A 24640-nucleotide genomic window follows, 5' to 3' on the forward strand; every position below is an offset into this window, starting at 1 on the left:
ACTAATCTGGTTGTAAATTAACACTCAAATGAAATTCTGTGCAGTTCCACTCAGCGTGCTGTATATGTCAATCGCGTGCCGTGTTGGGAAAAGAAAACTGATTCCCATGTAAACCCTTGGGACTCCCACCTTCCCGCAAACCTGTTAGAAGTGTGTCTTAGGAATGACTTTTGTGGCCAGGGGCTTCCCATCACTTTTCCGATTTCCCTCCATCAGGAGAAAAAGGGGGACTTGTGCATAATCCTAAAGCCCATTGTGGCCTAGTTAGTGGGAAGGGAACATGCCTTTCCGACTGGTCGTGCCTTTGTATGTGGGTCAGCTTCATTCAAATTCTCTTTCATTCCAGTTCTTCTTCCGACACTGTGGCCCATCATTAGCTGTAATATAGGTCACCCCAGGCTTTGTGAGGATCCAGCCCCATTTGCATTCTTGATTCAGAAGTCGCAGTCATGGGGTGACTGTAGGTAGGAAGGTGGGAAGCTAAGGGGGTAAAGATAGCATCAGAGGTAAAGGCAAAGCTTTTATCACTTTTGATGAAAGGATGGGGTCAGCCTGGATACATACTTTAAAGGATCTGGTTGTTTTCCCAGTGGAGAGAAGATAAAACGCCTATAGTTTCTGGATGAAATGTTGCATGATTCCACTTCTCTTCCTATTGGAATAAAAATAGATGAGAAAAACAAGGATGCTGTTGAAACAACAGTCTAAACATAAGTTTAAACTGGTTGTTTTAAAAACATCTGTTTAAAGGAAGTCAACCTCTTTTAGAGTGTGGCCTTTGACATCTTCACAAGAAAAAAAAAATGGGGCATTCAATGGGTCCTTGTAGCAATGACCCACAGGCAAAATGAAGCTTGTATCAGTATTCATCAGAAACACATTAATATCTGATGTCAGGAAGTGTCAAATGTGACTTTTAACAACTGCTACAATGAAAATATTAAAGAGAAATTTTTATGTAATGTCAGGGGCATAATAATTATCTCTAAGTGCCATAATACCTGTCCATCTATTGTCAGTTTTATTCAAATCTCACTTTGCCTTTTATATGCAGCTTTCTTTTCATTTTGCATGAAGAAACTGCATTTTCAGAGGTCATTAACAGAAATCCAGTGTCAGAATCAGCAATTCAGCAATTAATAAGTTAATTCAAATCAGTTGGTTTTCTTCTGATCAGCTTGTACTATCCTTGATCATACTGATTTGTGGCTGTATTTGGACAAGGATTAAAAAAAAACAAAAAAAAAAAACATTGAACTTTCTGTTTTTTATAACTTAAGCCTCTACTTTTCTATGTTCTATGGTCAATGTTGGTCACACAGCTAAAATCAAAGGACTGTCAAACAAATGGGCTGTTCTGTCCTTGTATGACCAAAGTAAAAACTTAAAATTGGCAAAAAGTGAGTTGGACTCTGACAGATTTTATATTTAATAGCGGAAAGAAGGATGTTTGGCGTACGAATGTCTGGATTTTGTATCTAGTTTTGGCAAATTGTGTGATTCTGATGGCATCTATGTATTATAATCTTCAGCTTGTACTACAGGAGAGTGGACAATGGGAATCTCTGGGTCACTGGGTCTGATGTAAGTCATTGTCTCTAATGCAGGGGGCCTTTTCTAATGCAGTAATATGAGGGCTGCTCCAATCTGTAGCAGGGGTGAAGGAGCTCAGGCAAAAAAGCAAAGCTCTTTATTTATCACCACTTTGACTTATCAACTCTCACCTATTAGAGTTGGATCGTTACCAAATAAATTCCCGAAAACAAGCAGCTGAAATTTGCTTCCTCTGTAAGATGGCTTGACTCACGCTTGGTGATTATTCTCCACATCAAAAGGAGGTTGTCAAGGCAGAAGGACTAATTTTCCCAACTGGCCTTGCAACGCCTTAGGATTCCCCAAAAGGATCTGAAGATTGTTGTTTCTGAGGAGAAGGTTAACCCTGCAACCTGATCTACGAAAAGATGATGGATGGCTAGATGAATGGATGATTGATTGATTGAAGACACAACACCTTTCAGTTGTTCTCTTGTTTTTCCACACTGCAAGGAAACGATCACATTGTGAGCTTCTGTTGAGAATAGACTTGTTCACATCAGAAAACACATGGCATAGATCCACACAGACGATCGTGTGGCAAAAAAAGTACGGAAGTTGTGACTTCAATTCAGTAGCCTGAAGTCTGCAGTAACTGTAGTGTTTAGTATGCAGAGGAAAGAGAACATATTGACATTTTTTTCTCCTTGGCAAATTACATAGTTCCACCTTAATTGTTATCGGAGATGCTATCGTGAAACGGATGCAGCCCTCGCTTCTGAACCTACAAAGGCCTGACAGTGGGGTGAAGGGGGCAAAGGAGGGGAGCTATGCAAAATACGACCTATGTATAATTAATGTTTTCCCTTCTTCTCCCCCTTGCAAATGACCCCTCTATCCTCTTCGGGATGGACAGCTGGTGCCACAGTGTCTCTTTTGACCTCTAAGGGCTGCAGTGTTAACCTCAGATACCAGAGGTGAGGAGAGAAAGGGCAGACTGTTAAGAGAATGCATATGTACAACCTGTCTGTTTGAAATTAGCTCAAGCACTAGCGGAACAAGTCAGAGTCGGTCCGGGAGGCGGGGCTAATGACATAATTGCCAAATAATAAAGCTCATGATAATTTAATTTTACAACAAAGACATGCCCGCAGCAGCGGAGCTTACAAGTTTCACCACCACAGAGAGCGACTATGTCATTCTGCAATCTATCTGACATGAAGTATAACAAACCAAGAGAACAACAGAAACATCAAGCTACTGGTCACTAATGGTGAACCAACACAAATTCAAATCAGTTCAGAACCACGGATAGTGATCGGATTATTTTGACTCTTTATCAATTTCAACTCAGAGCCTGAAGCCTGGTTGACTCCTTGAACCGAGCACACAGCAGCGCGCGTTGAAGCGGTTATGCAGAGGCACGCGCCGCATGCGCAGTGTGTCGCAGCACCTCGTGCACCTCTGGATGTTTGTAACTCGGCGCTGATCGCGCGCGCGTTCACACAAACTGGGCAATCTGAAAAATGCTCTGCCAGGTGGCTCCGATGTAAACCTTAACTATAAACGTCGCACTGCTGTCTTGGCTCAAAAACACGCTCAACCCAAAATGTTGAAAGCGACTAAAACTCAGCCTTCAGTCCCTGACATCACCGCTGTACCACCGACAGAGAGAATAGGGGATGTAAGCTAGGCGGCTGGGCTGATACAATTTACAATCAGTCTATAGTTAACTCACACTTTGTGAATAATGTCAGAGAACAACCTGTAACTGGTCCGGCTCCTTCGCTGGGCTGGTTGTTTTGGCGGGTCTGAATCGCTGCCAACAAAAATGTCCGGTTCATCTCCAAGACGAGGAACAAAATATGCGTCCAGGTTTTGGCTTGTCCTTGTGCTCTTATTTACATCCTTTCCACTTTGCAGCTCCATGGAGCTCCACTCATGTTAACTTAGTCCGTAAAAATGCTCTCTATAGTTTGCCATCTGTTGCCAAGAGACTGATGATGACGTTGGTAGACGGCTGGTGACAAGCTTTACCCACAATACACTTGGAGACAATATGGACGATCCACTTGTAATTTTGTGTGTCATAAAGTTAAACGTTAGAATGAAAATAAAGCCAGTCATGTATGACAACATTTTATTCAATATTTTACACCCACTATGTCACTAAAATTAGTCGGTCTTGTAAAGTTTTTAGTAACCATGAGGCAACAATGACTGGGGCAGCCTGCTATATAATCCACTGGGGCACCTTACTGTATTATTACTTATGCACCTGCTTCCCATCAGGCGTGATAAAGGCTTGGATCCATGAAGTCATATTCTGCCTCCCATCCTCTAGGCCCGCCTCTCAGGTCCCCTGAAGCTCCGCCCCCGAGCCCAAGTTAAACATATAATAGAACTTTAAACTACCTAACATGGTGGACTCTAGTTTTCTTTCCTTCTTAGTGAGAATTTTCTTACTTATAAAGAACCTAGAGTACACAAAGCACACTCACACTGGGATGACTTTTGCACTCCCTCATCATTTCTCTCTCTGGCTTCCCTGTCTCCCCATTAATTGATCCAAACAAGGCTAAGATTATCTCTGCTTCTGTGCAAGGAAAAAATGCTGGAGTCACTGCCATCTCTTTCAAGATAGCAGAAGACGAGACAGACAGAACTTTGGCTGAAACTCCTCTGTCGCCTTAATTCCTGACGGGAAGCATGTTAATATCGCTTCACCCCACCCTACCCTAAACCCTTTCCCTCTTATCTCCATCCGAAGCCTCTTTTGATGTCCCAACTCTAATCAACTTGTCCGGGGCCGAGGGATGTGCGCCTGACACGGGACAATCGGCGGAATCTAAATCGTTACATCTCCTCTGACATTATGGTGGCATTTTTGTCGTGGCAGAGGTAAGAAGAGTAAGAATCGGTTCAGTAGGGACCGCAGTTCTTTCCATCAGTGTGTGGAGGGAGGCGGGGGTTGGCGAGGTGGGTGGCATATTCATATTAGTGTGGAATTAGGCGCCTTTTTAGATGTGCAGGAAATCCAGTGTTGGCGAGGAGAGCGCTGGGGTCCACACGTGTCCTTATCGGGGGATGGCGGAGGCCCTATTCATACCAACTGCTATCAGCATAATTCTTTTTGACATTTCAGATAAGCATCTTAACGGAAAGCTCCCAACGAGGCAGTCGGGGGAGTTGTCAAATAATGCATAAATCCTACATGTTTACTAGTAAAATATCAGCCTTTTAAATATGTGTCAGGATATTGGCTTTTATCGGGCAATCTGCGAACCCTCATCGCATCCGCTTCCCATGTCTTGGCTATTGACAGGGGTTAGGAGTGCATGCGTGTGTTTCCACCGAATGACATCTGCTCATGCAATTAATGCATCAAAAGATTGCACACCAGCATATGTTAGTTCTGTTTGCTTCTAACTAGTTTATATTTTTACTGAAATATTACCTGAAGAGGCTGATTAATTTGCAAATATGTGACTGTATCAATGTTCTTTGTTTAGTTGTATTCTTTAACAGACGTTGTCCTGTTTGTACCAGGTTTTAGCTGCGAGTAAATTCAATTAAATTCCCTGGGCATTATTGATCCACCTCTTTATCGGCTATTTTTTACTCAACCTGAGACATGATCCAAATGACTCAAACTAAAGTTGTATTCAGTTTGGTTAAGTATCCACAGGGCCATTATATGGCAAAATGTTCAATATTTTTTCATTAATTTCAAATATAGGTGCCTTAACATACAGTGCCTGATAGAGGTATTTATACCTATTGATCTGTAGATCATATAAACTATGCAGACTGTAAAGTGCATTTTGTTTTCCAAATCAATCATGGCTTGCATTTGTATTCAGCCGCTCCGTCTTAAAGCCAGAATTTGTGGCCTTTATGGGTATTTCACCTGTTTCTTTGATTAATGCTCTCCATGCTGTCAGTGTAGGTGGACAGGTATGTTTTGGTCGGTTTGCAGTTGTGCCATAGTCTTTCAGATGATGGACTCAGCAGTGCTCTGTGAGAAGTTTGAAGCTTAACATATTATTTTATAGGTTTTCCACAACTTTAAGCCATGTTTCATTTCCCTTCACGTCCAGTAATACACTACTTTGGGCTGGTCTATTTAAAGCCTTACTAAAATAGAACAAATTTTGGTTAAATGATGTGGCAAAATATGGAAAGTTATAAGGAGTTTGGGTACATTTGCAAGGTGCTCTATATGACATATTGTAATACAGTTAATCAAGGCTAATTTGAAGGCAGAAATGAAACTTTTTCTTACATCATCTACATTCTAATATAAAGGAGTCTCTAGGGACCTATATATAATTGTTTTTATTTCTTAGCACCTTGATTGACATATGGCTACACTTGGCTTCCTAGACTGATGGACATGGCATATAGTACATTTTGTAAATGATTTTCTCTAAACAAAAAATCTACACAGAAAAAAAAAAACATAAAAAAGATGATAAAAATGTATAAAATAAGTGTTTACTTTAAATACTAACCTTTCCATTAGAATAAAAAAGGTTTTGTACAATGTGATGTTATACAATGTTGTTTTAGACAAAGGCGTTTATTCTGCTTAGCGTTAAAAAGAAGGGAAAAGATGAGTGACTGAACAAGAATGTCACTAATAGTACAGAAATAATCAACAGAAGACAGCTGCCATACATGCATGCTCATATGTTAGAGGGCTGTGGCCAGTCAGCCACATAATAGAACAATCACTCTGTCACTCATCCTCTGTTATTCCTGTGACTGCTACTCCATTTTAAAATTACACACACACACACGCAAAATCTTATTTTCTTTTGTGCTTTTTCTTTTCCTGTCATCTTTGTCTCTTCTGTCCCACTCTTTCTTGTGTTCCTCTTTCAAATCTGTCCACGGTCAGCGTTCTGCTTTATTCCTTCCTCACGATGCATTGTAGGTTTTTGGCACGTGACCATTTTAAAGTGTCTTTGTCACTTCTGAGCTCATTTTTGTCTTGTGGACACCTGGTTTCGACAGAATGCAGTGATACATCAGAATAAATCGCCAAACAGTGATGAAAGCAGTCAGTTATTTCTGCAGCTTAATTTGAGCATGAGTAGCTTTGGGACTATGATGCTTTAAGATATTGTCAAGTGTCAGGTGAAAGTTTAGAAGAAGAAAAATAAATTCACTTAAAATGACAAAGACAAAATCAATTAAGTCCACCAGGCAGATATATTGTAAATGTCTGTGTTCATTGTCTGTTATCCGTTTCATAATGTTACATAAAGCATGTGATGGTTGTTATGTTATTGTAAGTTAGGGCTGTTATGACTTGGACAAAAATGATAGGCCAGTGCCATAGTTCACTTTAATTGGTGTTTATTGTGCTCATCTTAGGTGAAAACAAGTTGAAGAAGATGTTAGTATTTTCAATGGATGTCCAGTCAGATTAAAAAATCGACATAAAAATGTCTGTCATTTATCCTCACAGGCCCCACCAAACAAGAAATTAAATATGTGTGCACGTCAACACGACTCCGTCCTCATGACAGCTCCTCACTCATTTTATATGTATATAACACAAAGCTGTAAAACATAACTACTAGTGCACTGTTTTATCTGCAGTTTAGTCCAATGGCCATTTTTTAGGTTTATGTGTAAACCTGAAATTTTTTAACAAGTATACTGGACCCCGTAGTGTTTCTGGACTGCATTTCCTGTCCTATCACTGCTTTAATAAAAGCCAGAGCCTAACATGGCAATATTTTACTAATTTTATTAATAAAACTCAGCTGTCGGTCTGTTACATGGTTAGGCTTGTTGTCCTGGTAGGAGAACTTCCACCTCATCCTCTAACAGACTTTCTTCCTGAATTACCCTCCATTTAATTCCATCTATCTTCTAAACAGCTCTGTGGCATCTTTAGCATCTTCCACGTTTTTTTGCTTTTCTTTACTTAGATGGTGGCAAATTTAAAAGGGGCTTCTTGTGACTTTCTCTGAACATTTACAATCTTTTATATTACTCTTGCATAATGGACAAATAATTGAGTCTTCTGCCTGAGCTGTGGTTCTATACTCACGTGTTACCATTAACTTCTTACCTACTTCTCTATTACTGCTCTCCTTGCCTGGCCAGTCAAACTCTGAACCTTTTGTGGTTGTGGTGGAAGCACATCAGTTAGGGGTGTGCTTTTGTTTTTTTAGCAAAATTGTGTTACCTTTTGTTGATATCTCTTAAAATCCAAATAAACACATTAAAGTTTGAAATGTTACAAAATTTGAGCGTGTTAAAGCGGCAAGAATACTTATAAAGTCACAGTAGAAATCACATATAAGGTGTTTTAATCCATGGATATTGAAACATTACTTTGCTTATTACTTGAAGCTTAAAATCCCTTTACATTTTTAAAGGCGTTAAAGTCAAAGAGGAATTTCTTGTCTAATTATTTAGACATTCAATTGCTGAAGAAAACTTGTTTTGTTTAGTTTTTAGCTGTATGTAAGCATTCCTTCTCAGTCTGGTGGCATATTTTCAATCATTATTAAAATGTCGGTAGTTCAAGGCTCGCAGGATTTAACCTCTGCTACTTTTGGTGTGTGATAAAAGACGAAGCCACTATCAATCTTTATTGTCTGGCCCGTCCTGTAATTGCATTCAATAGTCCACTGATTCTCTTGTCTGGACTAATGTCGGGGAGCAGAGGGGAGCCACATGCTCTACCTACAGCAAAAACACACGGATGCAGATAGACACTCAGGTGTGCAAATGCACAGGTCAAGTTTTTATTGCGGAAAGCAATTGGGGAAGGTTTTGAAGAGTGATAAATGCACAAACAATATGCAGAGTAACACAGGCAGCGGGGAACACTCGGCCCCTCCTTGATAAATTGTTGACAGTGTATATTGTGAGCAGCTGTGCGACCAATGAAGAGGATTCATCGTCTGGTCAGATTGTTTATTTGATATCGTTAGAGTATGTGTGTGTGTTAGACGGTGATGTCACCATCAGGGTAGGGCACATATTAAAATTCAAATTTAAGCAACCCTAAGGAAGGAGGGAGAAGAGATAGAAGGAGGAGTGGGAGAGCTGGAGGAGTGCCAAAGTCTTGATTGGATCTGAGTGAATAGTAAGGAGGCTGACGGAAAGGGAAGAGGGTGGAGGAACCTGGAGAGACAGCCGGCATGAACAGGGAAAAAAAAAAAAGAAGTGTGGGTGTGTTGTTTTAATATCCTCCTGTAGCACTTCAAGCACATCCTAATGAAATCCAACGGCGGCCTTTTCCATTGTAATTTTCCATCCCCCGTTGGAGTTTACCGGATTATGAAGTGCATTTGTGAGCTTCTTTTTTGTTTTGTTTTTTTGTAGGTATGTATGTGTGTGTGAGAGTATGAGCTGTTTGATTACATATCACCCATCTTCACTGGGAAACCTGCCGTGCATTTTGCAGAGCCTCACACTGTGGACGGCCTCGATAAGACTGACATGCCAGGCAGGTAATAGATTTGGGCTCATCGTCATATCCTTGTGGAGCTCACAAAACCTGCAACCCTGTGGATCAAGCCAGAAGAGAAGCAGCCATTTGATATTGGTTATTCCATCACTTCTCCCAAAACCTTCTTCATATACAAGATATTTTTAGGGACATCCTGCTCATAGTTTGTTTTTGATTGACCAGGTTCAGGGTTACAAGGACGCCTCTTTGTTGTTTTACAGGAAGCTTAGCCTCAGCGGTTTCAATGTAATGTAATTAGCATGTTGCTAATTAGCATCTAAACTGTTATGTACCCGATAAAATACACAGACCAAATATTTTCCTGTGAATAAAAGAAATGGAAGTTGAAGGGATGCTAAACCCAAGGCTGAATTCAGAGTCACAGAAAACAAACAAAAACTCAGCTGTGACCTGGAGCAGGATAATGGGGAAAGTAGGCACTTTGTGATTTAACACTTCAAATTAACCTTCTTTTTGCAATGTTTTAGTTTTGTTTTTGTCACACTATGAATTTTAAAGACAAAAACATTTATAAAATAAAGTATTACAAATGCTGAGGAAAAATCAAGTTTTTGTAACAAAAAAAAAACAAAACATAAGGAGCATTTAGATATATATATTTGAAGTATTACAATAAAAATGTCTAATTGTAATAGAAAAAGAATGGTGCTGCAACATTTGATAGTACAGTATTCCTTATTTTTTACTTATTTGTTGTGGAGTATAAATATAAATAATTTAAGGAAAACTAAGTTTTTTTGAGAATTAATTACATATCTACGTGAGCTGGAGATGATGACAATGGACTATAATTTTTTTATCATTTTGGAGTAATATCGGTATATTTCATACTGATATATTATATCGGTATGAAACCGATACCTCCATTATATTTATTACAAATATTAGAAAAAATGTAAATTTATTTAGAAGATTAAAATATTTAGTCTACAAAGCCCACAACAAGCACTATTAATATTTTTATTTAGTTATTTTGATATAGTAAATGCTATCAGAATATTAATAATAAATATGTTCATTTATTTATTACTCTATTTAATTATGTTTGCTTATTTTTATAAAAACTACTGAAATTGTAAGAATTTAGGAAACATCTTGGTGTGAATATTTCATCATTATGTTGCAGTTATTGAGGTCTTTATGATTTACATATGCTTCTGGTAATAGCCCTCATTCTCTTTTATCTTGATCCAACCCAATATTCCCAGGCCAGCTGGCTAACACTGTTGTAGAACCCAGTTGAATTGTTTGTAACACTGGCTTTGTCCCCAACCAACAGTCATAAAAATCATGCTGAATTCTCCTCAGCATGACAAGCAAACAGTCTTGGCACAGATCTGCGTGCTTCACCGTAGGACTGTGACCATCCACTTCTATGTCCGCTCTTTATATTGATGTCTGTGTTCACGGATTCTTTATGCAAGCTTTTTTGTGCGTGCATACATTTGCATGATACACGCATACATTCAGTGTCAGTGGAGCTTGCAGCTTACACACTGCATACAGTAATACATTGCTGAATATCAAAGGAAATTACCCTTCACCTCGGTGCATGGATCTTAGCGAGTTCCTTAACCAGAGGAATGGGCTTTGAACCAAGCAGATTCCCCCAGGGCCTGTATCCCAGCCCCTCCCCGGAACGCCACGCCGGATAAGGCCCGTAATTCCCACTTTTAGGTTTCCATTAATCTGATCCTGACACAGGGGAGACGGGCTGCTTTGCATATCGCCTCCCCAAGATGGAGGGCTATTTACATGATCGCCTCCAGATTGAATATGATCAGTAGCCCTCCTCCTCCTTCGCCGTCCTCTGGAACTGGGATGGTGGGGGGAAGAAAAAGAAAATGTAGATTTTTTTTTTTTTTTCAGCTGGTATTTGCAGCATTATCATGGATGAAATATTATTCACTCAGGTATATTCACCATATCGTTTCAATATGTCTCAAGTAAGACTTGATGGATACATGTTGCGGATATTACGAGTTCCCTTGACGAACAGCATTTTTTTCTTTTCGTTTTTTTTTTTTTTTATGAATGTGACAGCAGAGATGGAAAGATCGACCCATTTATCATTGCTCACAGATAGCGCTAATGTGAGGAGAACTATACCGGCACCCCCGCCTGCCACCCACCTCACCCCTTCCCCAACAAATGTGAGGAACACCAGTGAACAGTCCTCCATTAGAAACCACGAAGGCAAACCCCCATGTAAATGTATCTGTAATGAACGGCGCGTACAGGAGGTGCATTATTCTCTTTCTGCTACATTTATTCCTGAATATCAAATGAATATGATAAATGTGGTGCGAGGGGGTGGCTTTTGAGGGGACAAAAAAGGGGGGGCAAAGTAAGCTGAGGATATGAGATGAGTGATATTGTTATTACACTGTAGACGATGAGCAGCAGAAGTTGAGACGGTGCAAGGCTCTCCTGCTCTTTCCCTTTGCGAACACTTCACTTGCTTATATGTCTGTTACCATCCGTCCTTTCAGCTACTTTTAATTCACTTTATTTATTTATTTTTGCTTTTGTTTCTATTCAGCAGGTCTGCATATCGTGAGCCAAAATGCAGAGAGACAACAACAACAGGAAGGGGGAACAAAAGCAAGAGAGCAAACACTGTGTTCACACTGTGTTTAAAGCTGTGGTGAGCAATTCTAACCAGATGCACATAATCCTGGAAATCTATATGAAGCTCAACTTATTTTAACTTATTTTTTTTCATTATAATCTCATTTCACCTATTTGATTTTTTATAATTTTTTTTCCAAGCAGGTGAAATACTTCAATTAGCATACGGTCTCTCTGCTGATCGCTCCTTATAAACAGTGCAACAATACGTCTTGACTCACTTTGTCTCAGGCTGTTTCCGGAGCTCAAGAAGGCCTCCCAGCTACCCAGCCCCCCCTTCCCTAAGTGCATTTCATGCTTTTAATTGACACCGCCGCATGTTAATTTGAAGCATGTCACGGATGTGTCACACCCGTAAACCGCCAGTGTCCGACCTCATGTAATGTCGAATTACACTCCTGCTGCTCATCGGCGTGACAATAGATAAGCTTCTCCTAGGCAACAGCAAACGGTTCAAAGAGTCATGTGTAACTGAGGTACTTTCTTATTTTTGTCTGCAGCTCGCATCCCCCCTCCCCCCGCTCCCACTCCTCACCCGCATAGCTGTCAAGGTTTTACTCAAACAATTCACTTTTTAAGTAGCCACAATTGAAACAACAGTGATGTGACACTGTACAGCTGGAGTTTTTCAATCCAAAATATAAGAAGCAAAAGTTAAAATGGTGCATGTTTACACAAAAATGGGAAATGAGTACCTAGAAAGAAAAATAGGTACACTTATGCACAAATTATTCACATACCTTGGCAAAAAAATGCCCTCTGCAATTTAAAGATTTAATCCAAAAGTTTGCTGCTATAGAAAATGTCACAATCATCTCTTTAAAAGAAATAAAACATTGTATTAATTAAATAAAACTATTATTTTTAATAGCATCCCAAAGTTATTTATACCCTCATCAATAATCAATACAGAATTCCTAATTGGCACAACAGAAATCAAACACTATAACTGCTAGTGTTGTGCCCTACCCTAATCCAACAAATAGCTCCACTGGAATTTTTAAAACTGATTGTTGTTAATCTAGGTCTCCTTGCCATCACCCTAATCTCCATCTGCCCTCATAGATTCTCTTTCAGAATCTCATGTTTTATAAAACAGAGGACAATTTTCAAATCCTGCAACTTTTTAATACATCTCTTCTTGATTCATTATGGATTGTCTTTTAACTGTTAACAACACTGCAGGTGAGAAATATCCATAACTGCAATAGTATATGAATTGTTGATATCAATATAAAAGGAGTGGAGAATGATAATTACTTGCACATCTGAATACCTTTCTCATTTTTACAGTGTGAACTTCCTTTTAATGGTGCTAATGGAGCACGGCATGATATAGAAGGAAAATGTGTGACATTTATGTTGAACTGTGCAACCTATAGTTCAGCGGTTTGCAACAGTTATCAGCAAGCTAGAGACAACTTGTTACAGCCTTTTATTAGCTCTCAAAAAGGAATCATAGTTTACTACTTTCACAAAGCCAATTGAAACAAAAATGTAAACTACACCTGAAGCCAGGTGCAACCGACATCTAGCACAATGTCCTCTTGCTTTCCGACAGTCAACCAGAAATTTGTAAGACACAACCAAAGACTATGAATCTCACAAAGACTCTGCCAAGACCTATAGAGGGGAGGGTGTTCAAAAGTTAAAAGGGGCATATAAAAAGATTTTACAACAATATAACGTACAATATACCAGGTTCAGCAATCTTTTTTTGTCATGAATCTAATGTGAAAATGCATGCTAATTTATATCAGTGCCATCAATGGAAAGCAAAAGTAGCCATTGTACCTGATGGTGTACATAGATAGTTCTCGCAAGATTGGACCAAAATAAGAAAGGCACCGCTTTAAGCATTACAACCTTGATTCCTCTTAACTTACTTATTGTCATTAAGGCTAAAAGACAAAACCTTTGTCTTGTCTGATAAATTACAATGTTAACAACAACAGAAATCTCAAAAGCCTCTTATTTTTCTTGATTTTAAGCCTTTTAAAATATTTGTTTGTCATTGGTTCACAGTATATTGAACATACGCTTTTTAACAAAATTACCAGCTTTTTTTTTGCTTTAGAACCCCCAAGGAGCAAGATAAGCAGACATGTTATCATATAAATATGAACGACAGAAGAAGCAAAAAAGGGGAATTTTTAGTATTCCCTAAATTATTGTAAAGAGAACCAAGTATCTTTAATCTCAACTTATGAGCTATCTGTTGTCACAGTTTTAGGCATTACACTATCAAGAAGAACTGCTGATGGATGCATTGTTTACTCTATTTACTTAGGATATTGTTTAGTTTTATAAATGCCCAAATTCAGGCATGTTTCCTAAATAATAGCAATCTAAAACCTAATATTTAGATAAAAATTGCTTTGAAACATTCTTGGACTTGTACTCTTTCCTATTTTACACATACACACACAGTAATGTATCTGATTCCCGCCCACACACACATACACACAGTTTGCTTTTAGCCCCCAGGCATAGCATTTGAGAGTTTCATTTACTTGATTAAATCATATTTGCATATGGAAATTGTTTGAAAATTATATTAATTTGTTATATTCAAAAGAGAATTACTTTCTTATATTAAAGCTAAAGCAGACAGAGGCTGACAGGTGATGGTAGTAAACTTTGCTCAGAGGGCCCTGTCAGGAAAATCTTGTGCACGCACACGCCCGCACAGGCACACACATTAAAGCTGTCATTTATTTTTTAAAGACATAAATCCTAAAGCAATACCACCATCAGAGGTGAGTTTGAGTCCAAATCTTCATCCAACCCCCACATTATAATAAAGGGTCATGACTCTGTCGTCTTTGTCCAGGTGTGTGTGACTGATGGCGAACTGCAAGCTGTCACCATAAGACCAATCTTCTCCTGAGCCAACTTAACTTATCAGGAACTCCAACCAAGAAAACTGGGAAAAAAACAGGCTAATTAATTAAGAACAGTATTAGAAGTAATGGGATATTATAATATAAATTGCTACATTCTGGAACCAATTTAATCCAATTACTGGAACCCCTCATGAATATAATACCTCCAGAATCACTCCGTCAGAGTCCGAAGGGAGATGTGTCTGACTAGTAAGGCTGAAAGAAAAGAAAAAAAAATCTGCTCCCTTTTAACAGCGAACACCAACAATTATTTAAATGCTTGAGAGGAACTGTTAATTTGAGTAATAAACCCAGTGATGATTTTTTTTTCTAATTGACATCCCGACCATTTTACAACCTGAGTAGGTTTTTGTTTGAGCGCGGCCGTGTTTGAAAAAGATGAATGACGTTAAAGGCTGATTGGTGCCGTTTCTCTTAATGGCCCTTATCCAATTTAAAAAATGTCTAAAAAGAGACAAAAGGCTCACAGTTCAACTCCTGGTAAAGTGAAGTGTGATTTAGAGGAATTGATAAATTGACAGGACTCTCAAAGGCACAGAATATTTGATTTTCTTTCCCTTTTTTTGCGAAAATAATTAAATTAAATTTAACTTTTTATCGATACAAAAGTATGCAAATGTAAATCAATAACTTAAAATTTTCTAAATGAAGTTATATCCTATATATTCATTGACAAACAGATTTTTGTTTGTTGACCTAGGTTAGAAAAACCATTCATTTGAATTCTTATAACATTCCTTACACTGGCTCAAACTACATATTTAAAAGCATATGAGTGACTTGGCAGTTAAAGTTTTATTATGTTCTAAATATTGTCTTCGCAATGCAATCAAATTTTTTAACTCAGCTATTTAGAGTATTTTTTTTATGCAAAATGATAAAGACAAATGTTGCATTTTTTGAAACTGACATGAAAGAAGAATATTGAATGCTAGCTGATTAAAATAAAAAATCAAGAAGCGAGAAGCTGCCAGAGCTGCGGTTCTTCTTTCACCCCATGATGTCTAAATATCATAAAAAATTTCATGATGTCTGTAGATCCCAGCTGTTTACGTACAAATTGGAGCACAGCTGGTTAGTGCAGAAAGTTAGAAAGGTATTAGTGAAAAACTGTTGTGAACCATGAATTCAAAAATAATCATAACACATTTTTTTATGTTTATATTATTTTTTTCCCCTTGTAGCAGGTAAAACTTGTAAATTCTGCTCGACAAAAGTGTTTACTATACCTTGTGAAGTTTTAGGTCACATTTGGATTTAGTTGAAACTGCATTAATTTTGTGTTCATCTTCAGGGGCTTTCTGATTTGTTTCATTTTCTTTCAGTTTAAATGTCCTATCTTAAAAACTCTCATGCAGTTGTTTAATTATTAGCAATATTGAAACTAATCAGATTTGGGGTGGAAGCAAACTTTACAAATAAGACAAAAATTATTTCAACAAAAAAGGGGAAAAAAAAAAACTTGTCCATGTTTTTAATCAGCAACAAATATGCTTTACAATACATATTTGATTACATCAGCTTTCCATTTTTTTTCAAATCGAGAGGGAGGATCTTGTTAAAGCGAAGCATATGAACTTTAGTATGAAATATTGAGAAAGATATGAAAGAAGAGCCTTGTATTCCCCGGTGGACCCTTCAGACAATCAGGCCATTGAATTGAGCCGACAGATCTGAGGGGCTTCTTGTTGTTGAGAAAATACTCGGCTCACCACTAAAGCTATTATCACATACATACAAAAAACAATGAAATTTGAGTCCGTTCAGTTTCATTGACTCACTCAAGAGCAATTTAACAGGTTGTGTGGGTGGTCACACAGAAATATTCCACTTTATTCCCATCAACAAACAACAGACAACACAATAACACAATGTAATTGCACTGGTAGATGAAGATGAGAAACAGCACCAGTGGTCCGGTGGTGCTATCATATACTCAGACATGGTAAATCTCCATGTAATTGCTGCTTAGAGCCCTTTAACAGCATTCTGCCATTTATTTCAAATTGTTAGTTCAACACTGTAGATGTAGTTGGCCCTTTAAAACAACTTTTATTTTTTATTTAAGTAGATTTAGTGAAGAGAACAAGGTCATTGCCTGAAATAATTCATTCTTTTATTAAATGGACTGCCTGTTTGTCCTTACTCCTGACATTTGTGCAGCTATAGTGACTTTTATCAAATGACATTGATAATGACGGCAGCCCCAGAAATCTTACAAGTTAAAATTTACATTTCTTAACCACTGGTTTCCTTTTCTGTTAATGAGAATATAATAGAAAAATAAAGGTACATTTGTAAAAGGAGTAGGGAATGCTAATAGTAAACCCATGCACAATTTGCATAGGTTGGTTTTTATTTTAGTTCTGAAACAATCAACCACAAAATAACGTTTTTTCTCTTGGAAAAACATATAGAAATTTTATTTTATTTTTTAAGGGCATCTGAATAAAACTGAACATAAACACACCTACAATGCATGCCATACAATCTTTCTTACAAATAACTTGATTGAAATACCTTAATTCTATAAGAGATTCCATCATTTCTGTAGAATATACTAAACCTTAAGAAAGGCAGAATTTTCAAAAAGTAACTGAGCTTTACATGTTTTATCACAACAAATTTCCAAATTTGATGGCTGAAAAACTAATGGAAAGTTATGTAGAATTCAAGCTGAGGGTTGTCACCGACTCTGACTTCAAAATCCAATATGGCTCCCTAACATATAAAACCTTAGGACAGTCCGAGTAAAAACAGTTAATTTGTACTTATTGTAACTTGTATCTCATTAAATTCATGGTTTACTTCAGTGGTGTCCAAAGTCAGTTCTCAAAGGTTGTCTACCACTTTATCACTATTAATCTGTTCACATTTACCTATGGAAATAATTATTCTGAAAATTTCTTCTGAATACCACTAAAGGATAAAAACCTCCAGGGTTACAGTATCAGACTATTTTAGTGCTTTGTGACTGTAACGGTCATATTCACAGAGGTGGACCTGTATTGGAACCTGATTATCATTTGCTACATTATCAAGCACATAGCGTTTACCACATTACTATAATGACAAGCTTTTTGCCACCGTGTGTGCATGGTGAAGGTGTGCTTGTTTAGTGATTACTCATGTTCAGTCATAAGCTGAATCTAAATGTTGCTTCAATGACAAAAGCATTGGTGACTGTGTACAAATGTTATGTGTTAAAGGAAGATTTATGTGTGTGTGGGAGTGGATTTGGCCTCCTCACCTTTGTGATTGTGATGTTATTAAAAGGTGTTTTTTCGTGTGTCAGATGGCTGAGACACAGAGGAAGCTGAAATGCAAAGCACCTAATCTGCCCATTATACACATCATGTGTCAAAATATAGAAAGCTTAGTCGCGTTGCCATCCCAATCCATGACATTCTGCTGCTTTATGGTATCGGAATTTTATATGAAATATGATTATAAGCAGCACAGCATGAAATTACAGTGAGGTGTTAGCCAAATGCTACTGAAAGGACCATTTGTTTATCATTCAGTTCATTAATGCCAGAGAACATTTTAAAAATACCTGGTCAACATTTAGAGCCATATAAAATTAATCTTTTGTAGGAATTAAGAATAAAAGTCAGGTGCAACTAATAAAATGTAGCTGAGTAACTAATCACCAGCAAGTGTGACTGTCTCTGTGAAAGCAGGAGTTTTAGCAGTTTGCTGCTTAAAACTATAACGAGAAGGAAAGACATCAGCATATAGAAAAAACATCTGTTGCTGCCCATCAATCAGGGAAGGGTTATAGGCCATCTGCAAACTATTTTACAACTATCACAAATTTTCACATTGATAGGGAAATGGATTAAGATTTGTGAACTCCTCTGTTTTTAGAAGATAAGGAGCTTCAACGAGCAGACCACATTTGTCCAGTTGAAAACCTTGGCTATCATGTCAACAACTTCACAATAATGTCCTAAAGATACTAAAAAATTGAGATTCCCAAATCTGACACTCACCTCTCTTTGACTACATCAGGAGATCCTTTCCATATTTAAATAGACTGGTGACCATGGGAAATCTTGGTGGAGGCTAAATAGCACCAGTAAATAATTAACTTTGTGCTGAGAGTACTGACACTTCCTTTGATTAAACAAGGTTCTGAAAACTCTTACCAGTATCCCTGGAATACTATGTTCCTGCAACAACCCTCCGACAAAATCTTTACTTCATCTGCTGAATTCATTTTGGTTTATTGATATACGTAGATGAACCCTTCTGGGTTCATCTATTTAACCCCCATCAGGGGGTTCAGACCTGAATTTTTTTTTCTGTTTCACAATTCAAAATATTATCTTCCAACTTTACATACCTTCAGTCTGTGCAATACGTATTGTTCCCTCCCCAATCCATCTATAATCCATCCTTTTATTTTCACAGTTTATTTTTAGCTCCACCAGTGACGCATATTTGCATATTCACCTAATCACATTATTTTTTTTGTATTTTCCTAGTACTACAGGAGTCAGCAACGATATGTCTCTGCAAAATTCACTGTAGTGTCGTTGTGTAATGACAATAAAGAACATCTAAATCTATATTCACATAATACCTAATCTTGGCTTCAACTTTTAGTTTGTTGCAAACAAAATATGTTTTGTGTGTATATTTTGAACAGAAAACACTTTCTGGAGGCCAAATGGATCATCAGATCATCAGATTATGGCAGCAAATCCCCACATGTAGAGAGGACAGAAGACTCTAATGGTATGTACTTAGTCTTTGATGATTTTTAGGGAAAAATGTATATATTTATTTCTCCATTAATACATATAAGCCGTATGCCCCAAAGGAAGTCATTATGATTTACTTTACTACAATCATAAAAATGAAATGCATATGAATGTTAGGAATGCGGTAAAATAGTTGCTTTTTTATTTCAAATTGCAACTGATTAGAAATTAACAAGATTGCATCAACAACACTTGTCTTTTAATTGAGAGAGATTTTACCATAATCTTAGTCTCTGGATGGCTGGGAATGACTGCATGTGATTTAACTGCTGCAGACACTGACCCAGAGGGTTGTCTATTAGCAGTTGTCAGCAGTAATGACCAATCCCTTTAGCATTTTAGAGCCGATGCCATTCTTAGTGTTCTTCCCTTTAACTTGTTATTTATAGACCATGTCAGGCCTGTAATAAACATAAAGCATAAAACTGAAGCTAATGCGCTACTAATTAAATCTGGATATAGACAAGCTTATGAATTAAATAATTTAGAGCGCTCTACAAGTGTTGATGGAGATTACTGGCTCAGGAAGAGTTAACTCCATGTGGTATTCTGCAAGGTGAACATGTGAAACAATGCAGGAAACTTGGAGCACATTTACCCACACTCTGTTTCTTTGCATTTGAAAAACTGATTGAATAAACTTCATTCAGTTAAGTTTTCAACCATAAGAACAACACTTCCATGCTCTGATGAATGCCTTGGATAAAACTGGTCTCGAATTCTCCGATTTTCCTGTAAAACTTTTTCCCTGTAAGTCTGTAAATTGCTATCACATTAATGAAGTGCAGTATTCTAAGATTGTTTAATTTACAAGTAATATACAATGAAATGGAGAAGGAATGTAAAGGTAGCTGGTCAGGATAAAGTAGCTCAATTGATCTTGATCTATACAACCTTCTTCAAACTTATCACTATCCCTGGAAAAGACCTTTGAAAAACTTTAAAATCAATTGATTTTGCAATACAATATTTTCACAGTGGCTATATTCTAACAATGAAAATCAACCTTTAATTTGTGTATATCAATTCAGTGGGATATACACTATGCTACAAATTAAGAAACAGCCCTGCTGGTAACATGTCTTTGGTCAACAACACATCACTTATTCTTCTCCTAATCCATATAATATCGTTGAAACATAAAGAGGGATGTTTGGCCATTCCTCTTATCACAGTCTCTAAATTTTCCACAGTCCTAAGCTCTGTGCTGTGCTCTTTTATCTTTGACTCACCTTACAGACTTCCTGTATGTTGGATGCAGTTCTGGATACTGAGATGGCAAAGAACACAGGTTGACTTTGTGTCCAAACCAATTCTTTGTTGATCTGGCAATATGTTTTTATCATTTTCCTGCTGATAAAAAAACACACTGAAGTCCACTCCAACAAGTTTCTCTGGACCTTCAGAGCATCTCATAACCTCTACCATTCTTAACATTGGGCATAAGATTTTACACACTGTTAAAATCTGTTTGTTAGAGAAATGCTCAATATTAGTCACGTCCAAGCAAGTTCCAATTAAAATATTATTATGTTTATCAAACTCTACTGGCTTGGAAGAAAGATGAGCTTGGCAGAATGTAAAGGGAGGTTACAAAACCTCCCTTTACATTCTGCTTACAAACTCTGATGGTAAGATAAAAATGTTACTTTCCTGCTTTATTTGAAACCAGTTATGAACCTTGTTGCAACTGATGGAAGGAGATTTATGAGCACATACCTGCTGAACTGTTATGTTGTCTTTTCTATCTCATTTTAATAGCAGCTAAGAAGAAAAACTTGGATCCCAGAAATTTTTATGAACATAAAAATGTAAGGTTTTCTGTATTCTGTAGGAAATAGAAGGGGTGCCAATAGGCGTAGCACTAGAATGTGCGCTTTTCTGAAATGCAATCTGGAACAGGTGCCACAAGATGTCACTGAATCAAACAGACTGAATAGGTAGCACAGATTCAGATAAGCCTTTATGTGTCAAAGACTCCAGTGATTTAAAATAAGTGTTCAGAAAACAGGGAAATTCAAAGTTTACAGCTTTGGAAATTATGGAAGGAATTGTTGGAGGTCTCTCTTTACATATTACAGTTATGTATTTATGTGTGTTCAGATGTTGGTGAGAGATATGCGTTTTTCCATCATTCTCTGCAAAAACCTGCTTATCTGAGCTGCTCTGCATGAGGTGTTGCATTCGATCTTTGCGTACGCTTGTGCAGGCATGCGTACGATTGTGTGTCCACGCGTGTGTGAGGAAAGCGCATGTAAATCTCCTGCTACCCCCATCTTATTGCTTTCTTGAGCTTCTCAGGGAGAAATCCCCTTGATTCAGCCCAGTCCCTGAGGCTAGAGCCCATACACAGCAGATGTTCCACTGAAAAGGCCATGAATGTTTAATCATTTGTGTTATTGATGCCGCCTTTTTGTTTGTTGGAAAGTGTGAGTGACTGTTATGGTCTTATGTGTCTATTTTTACATGTTATGTATCCATCTGTGCATGTAAAGCAGGAACAGACATACTTTTAATGTGTTTTTTTTCTTTCTTTTTTGAGGATGGGATCTCTTTACTTTATATTCCCAGGAATGAATGTACAAAGACATCTATTAAAAATGTTATTCATAAGATTATGGAAAGCTGTGAGTCAAATATCACATTAGTGGTCTCTCATAAAACATTTCAACCTCTCTTTTTCTCTTTTGTCAAACTGAAAGTTAAATCCTACATTTGGACAAACAGACAGGGCCGCAGCTCTAAACTGTGATTTGTTAGACTTAAAGCTGCTGTTTTAGTGTTTGAGCTGACAGCCAGATTTGATCATAATTAGACAGCATGCCGAGGGCTTTGATTGGCACGGTAATTGGATTGTCATTGGGGCTGAAAAGCTATTATCTTTGGATCATGCCCCATGAAATTTGTTGGAAAAACTTCTGTGGCCATCATTAAGTCAGCCATCTTGGGGGCCTTCACAAATGAGCTTTTTTTAATGGCAGAGAAAAAGCAACAAGAAGAAAAGGGGAGAGGGCGGAAAAAAAGAAAAGAAAAAGTACCTGTGCACCGCTGGGACCCTTAGATCCTTTGAATCGCAGCAAAGACAATCTGAGCTCCATTGATTAATGTTATTAGCATAGCAGGTAGCGCTAAGTCAAAAAGTGGCGTGCTGGGTTATTGCCCATCTCTCTTGCCCACTCGCTAGTAACAGGATTAGGAGGGTTGGGGGGGCGACAAGTGAAGGAATGTAATAATGAAAGTGGAGTGAGCTTGGAAGAAGTGAGTGGGAGCGGTGCAATGAGAGGCAAAAAGAGAAACTGCAGGGTGGCTTACATTTGCAATTGTTTGTGTGAAGCATCAGCTACTATCCACATCTTAGAGAAATAACCAGCAATATGATGTTTTAAGAATCACAATCATGAAGGTGAGATCATTTCAAAACTATTTGGGTTTAAATTTGACATCTTTGAAAAACAGTGGACTGAACTGCAGTATGTCACAAACAGAACATGGATAATCAAGAAATGGTCATTTGTCTTGCTTGAAGTTTACTGACTTAATGTTCTTCTTTTCAGTTTATCTAGTCACAGTTTGGGGACAGAAGATTAGGAAATGTGTATCCACAAAACAACATTCGTACCTAAATTTATCTTTTTATTTTAAGTTAAAAAAAAATTATTTTGACAACTTTAGCACAAAAGAAAATATTGCTTACTTGGTATAAGAGAAACTTGGATGTCTTTGCAAAGAGGATCTGGTTATACCTTGTGGTAAAAATAAATCCTGCAGTTTTTATAGTTATCATGTGATGTCATATATCATATGTCATGAGAAATACACACGTTTATATACTTTTCAGAAGATGGGGAGAAAATATCAGCAACTTAGCTCTAGGTAATCAAGAATAAAAACTCTAAGAGGAATTTTTTCTTACCTTGTCATAGCAATTTTCAGAGGTACAAAAAGTTGTACAATGTCTACAGACTTTTCACAGAAATACTGACGTTATATGATTCTGATGCAATATTGGGTAGTCGATTATAGGAAGCATATTGTTAATCAGAAATTTTGGAGCTTATGTAACTCCTTGTTTGTGTTTTTGAAGTGTGCTACCTTATGATACTGGTTCACACATTCGGTACTTATCGGCTTGTATTGCATTTTTGTGTGCTGCGTTCATGCAAGATAGTAAATATCGCTTTACATCATATCTGAAAAGTGTAACGCAGCAAAAAAATGTTTTGTCTTCCTGATGGCAGATCTCCCCATTTCCTCTTTTTTTATTGTGTCTGTGGGTGAAAGTTTCCATGCAGGCACTGTTGATCAGAGCCTATCAAGTAGCATCTGATTTGCATTCAGTGGACGCATCATTATTCACAACATTTGATGTCCACAAAAACACATTAGACCTCTGTTTTGATGCCGAATGGCGTTGGTCGCGACCGCCCAGACATCATTTGTGCGCCCAAATAGTCAGATGTAAATTGATATGTAAGAAAATGCCCCATTAACTTTTTCATTAATGGTTATAATGCATTCTGAGTGACATCCGCGGGGCGGTGTGCCTCTTTGAGCATGGCCACACACACATGTGCCGCACACAAAACAACACAGTAACAAACAGTGAAAAAGCACAACCAAAATAAAACATGCAGCCAAACACATAAATGTGCAGACATAATTTATGCTGAAAAGCTCACTCATACTGAGGGGGAATGAACAAGAAGTACAGAATACAGCTGTCAGCAAACCTTATGTACAAGTGCACCTCATGATAACTGAAACTCAGAAAATTTGGGTACATGGAAAGATTTAAAAAGTACTTTTAGTACATAAAAAATTATGTTATAAATTATCCAATCACAGGAAAGATAGTTGATATGACAGTCACTGATACCCTTCATGGCGACAGTAAGCCACAAAAAGTGATTTTTTTGAAGGTGGCTGTTTATTTAATGGAAAGTTGAGTGCAATTATTATTATTATTATTATTATTATTATTATTATTATTATTATTATTATTATTATTATTATTATTATTATTATTATTATTATTATTATTATTATTATTATTATTATTATTATTATTATTATTTTAACTTTTTTAATTGAAATAAAATAAGTACATTGAATTGGATATCTCAGTACATTGTCCATTGTACAATATTTAATTTCTGTAAAATCTTGGTCAATTAGGGATTTTAGGAAAAAAAAGTTGTGGCTTTAAAAATATGTAAGAAGGTCAACCTAAAGCTTTCATGATAAGTTCACAAATTTAACTATGTTAATAATAAAGCCATCGTTGAAAGAAAGACATAATC

The 24640-nt window shown here is 37.3% G+C and overlaps 1 long non-coding RNA gene across 1 annotated transcript in view; it reads left to right on the forward strand.

Annotated features, from left to right (window-relative positions):
• LOC122842613 overlaps nucleotides 1–24640 on the forward strand; it is a 112106-nt gene that overhangs the window by 54186 nt on the left and 33280 nt on the right. The window contains exons 3-4 of the long non-coding RNA XR_006372588.1: nucleotides 11577–11681; nucleotides 19226–19314. This is a non-coding gene — a long non-coding RNA (uncharacterized LOC122842613). The remainder of the gene's footprint in view (nucleotides 1–11576; nucleotides 11682–19225; nucleotides 19315–24640) is intronic.

This window comes from Gambusia affinis, linkage group LG13 (assembly GCF_019740435.1).
Source record: "Gambusia affinis linkage group LG13, SWU_Gaff_1.0, whole genome shotgun sequence".
Taxonomy (NCBI): domain Eukaryota; kingdom Metazoa; phylum Chordata; class Actinopteri; order Cyprinodontiformes; family Poeciliidae; genus Gambusia; species Gambusia affinis.